The following is a 3478-nucleotide window of genomic DNA, read 5'->3' on the forward strand; positions in this document are numbered from 1 at the left end:
ACATTGAAAGTCTCCCACATTTAAAAAAAAAAATTAAATAAATTTATAATTAATATTATTAATTTAAATTGAATAATTAATATTAATTAATTTAATATTATTAAATTAATTTAATAATTAATTAATTATTAAATTAATATTAATTATTAATTTAATATTATTAAATTAATTTAATAATTAATTAAATTGAAATAATATTAATTTAAATTTAAATTATTTTAATCTAAATTTAAATTAATTTAATAATCAATTAAATTGGAAGAAAGAAATATATTTGTTAGATATATACAAGAAATACAATATTTGTTAGAAATATTTAAAATGAACAAATATTGCATTGTGTATGAAGAAAGAGTTAAAAAATTTAAAAAAAAAACATATCAACGAGGTCGGTAACTTTGGATTATCGGCAACATATATGTCGTCCATTCTTGTCGCAACTCATCAATTTGTGCCTCTGTATATGATGTGCTTGTTAGCTGCAAGAAATATAAAGTAAAATATATTAATTAATTATTTGATTACATTTATAGTTTCAAAAATAATTTGTAAATTTTAATTAATAATACCGTTCTCAAGTAATGCCCAGGACTCGCATGCTCAATCAAATCCTTCAACATCCTCATTAAGTAGTATCCACATGCCACATTGTCCGGTTGGTGTGGACACTAATTATTTAAAAATATGAGTAATTTATTATTAAATTTAAACTTTTTAAAAAATGCATACATATTATTCTACTTAATTATTATAAATGTTCAAAAATTTCTGCTAAAGTTACTTACCTGATGTTGCTTAATGCGTAGAGTATCAGGGATCTCGACATCAGGAAGATTCATAGAGAAAAAAAGATTGAAAGCGCTGACGATCACTGATACAATCTCCTCACGGTTATTTAGCTCTGAATTCACCGGATCACAACAATAAACATGATATGCATATGGTGCCAAAATAAGCAACATCCAATGTTCACTGTATAAGAAAAACAAAAAAATTATAGCTCAAATGTTAAACAAAGAAATTATTGATATGGGTCGGAAAAATGACAAGTTTTTAAACTTACCCATGGTTCCAAGGGACAAGCATAACTTGTTCTTTTGATTTTACGTCATTGCAACGTCTGAACAGATTCTGAACACGATCGTGGAATGAACTCCCTTGAGTGGCGACGATATTAGGATTGACAAATAAAAACTTATTTTGGCGACCTTGTTGTACCACATATCTGTAAATGAACCTAATACAAAAATATGAAAAATTGTTATATGAATGAATAAATCAAATTAGAAAATTAAATGAACAAACTTATTTGTCAGATATATACCTCATGTAGCTGACGAGTACTGCTTGTCCAATCTTCTCCTTTCGAGCAAACTGAAGTATGTCATCCTTAAATATATAACAGTGAGACATATCCTGATCAAAAACTTTAGACTCTATGCCTAGATTGACACACTCGCCATCATCCCAATGAGATACGATATTCTATAATCGTTCCAATGGAGTTTGGGCCAATTGTGTTGGAGGACTTTGTTGTCGTCTTCTTTCTCGAGGTTGTTGTGTTGATGGAGCTCTTGGTCGTTGTGATCTGGTCCTACTTGTAGAGGGAGTCTGTATACAATTATATCAACAATTAAAAAAATTACAAACAAATATAGAATTGTAAAGATAATTATGTAAAAACATGGCATCACCTCATGAGTTACATCTTCAGATATAATGACAAAATCCTTAGGCCACGCTATTGGCGTCCCAATGGCCTGAGCAACTATGTACATGTCCAAATCAGGATATGCAAAAGGGAGAGGACATGTTGGCTTAAGAACACTCGTAATCATAACTTGGAAGTTGTTGCCTGCCTCTCTTTCAATGAGTGTACCTGATGCAACAATGTTTGAAACCGAACCAATTGCTAATTGGCATGCTCGGCCCTGCATAAGAAACATATTATATACAAATAATCATGTTGAAGCAGTAAAGAAATTTATTTGGTTTCAGAATATTCAAGAAAGTTTAATTACCTCTTGCAAAAGCGGTTGTAGTGCAACAATGTGGTGTTCTGCTTGAGGCACTACTGGGTCCGGAGTATAGTAGGACGCCTGCGCTGGTGGCACTGGTGGGTCGGGCACATAGTATGATGATGGCGCTAGTGGGACTCCAACGTTAGATCCTGACCTGCTCTGTTGGGCCAATAATTTTCTCAAGAGCTCATCTTGTTGTTGAAGGCGCTCTTCTAGGCGTTGTGCTTGTTGACGATGCTCTTCTTCTTGTTTTCGAAATCTTTATTCAAATTCCTTTCTAATGTCGTCATTCGAAGAAGAGGCTTTTGATTTATTTTTCGTTGAGGTAGGTGTTGGAGTATTCCAATATACTGAGCGAGACACACCGTGTCCTCCAGCCCTAACACGTCCTCGAGGCTCAGGAGTGCCCAACGCCCTCGTCAGCACATCATCAGGGCCATCAGGTGCCCATTTACCCTCAGCTTGGAGTTGCCGGTAATGATCATGTGAAACAATATTCACAGAAAGTTATATATATAAGCTAATAATTTGACATATCAACATTATTAAATATGAGCACTTACAATATTTTTTTGAATCTCAGAGGCCTCTCCAATTAGCTCTCCTTTTGCATTCCGACGACCCATGCTCCATAAATCTGCCCTATCAAGTTCAGTCAGACTTTTCCCACTTTGTTCCATTAACATCTCTTCAATACGCACATAGCCTCCTCTAGAGAGGTTGTGATTGTATTTATTCAGTGCTCGATAATTTTGCATCTCCTCTCTCTTTCTTTGCCACTCGGGAGTTAATCTTGAGTTCACAAATGCTAACCATTCATCCGGAGTTATGACATTCTCAAATCCAAATGGCAAAGCTGGCGGGAACTCATTTGGGTATTTTTTTCAAAGCGTCGTAAACGTGTACCCTAGTAAGATTAGTCTTCCAATTTCGGAAGTACTTTCCCGCATCCTTCAACATCTGTTGCTTTTGTTTGGGGTCCAAATCATAAGTTTTCTGCAAGTTTGAAAGTAATAAGAAGCATATTATCAAAATAATATATATTTTAAAAACATTAGATGAAATATAATTAATAAAAATATACCTTCATTGTGTCCCATATTTTATTTTTATCCACCACACTAACATCTTTCCAACTGTTAATGTTGATGGACACAGTTTCTCGAACAACTAATCCAAGCTGTGATGAAACATTACTTCTAGATCCACCCACTAGTTGACCATACTCATTGTATTCAACAGGAGTAAGATGTCCTTCACTCCTTTTTTTGGTGTTTCTAGACATCCATGTACGTCCTCTCACAGATTTATTTTCTTGCTCCACTGACTGAGAATTAGGGCGTTGCTCTCCCTCATCAGAACTACCACCAAAAGGATCAGCCTCCATCTGTGAAACATAAATATCATTATTATAACAATTTTGGACACTCATAATTAAAAGATGAAACACATTGTGA

General features: G+C 33.8%; 1 long non-coding RNA gene across 1 annotated transcript; it reads right to left on the bottom strand.

The window, feature by feature from the left end:
• Positions 1-1530: 1530 nt before the first annotated feature.
• LOC133780383 (uncharacterized) lies at positions 1531-2144 on the bottom strand. Its single transcript, XR_009869275.1, has 3 exons — positions 2022-2144; positions 1695-1931; positions 1531-1611 (listed from the first exon to the last, which is right to left on the bottom strand). It is a non-coding gene; the product is annotated as an uncharacterized LOC133780383 (long non-coding RNA).
• Positions 2145-3478: the final 1334 nt, after the last annotated feature.

The sequence above is a fragment of the Humulus lupulus genome, chromosome 5, assembly GCF_963169125.1.
Source record: "Humulus lupulus chromosome 5, drHumLupu1.1, whole genome shotgun sequence".
NCBI lineage: Eukaryota > Viridiplantae > Streptophyta > Magnoliopsida > Rosales > Cannabaceae > Humulus > Humulus lupulus.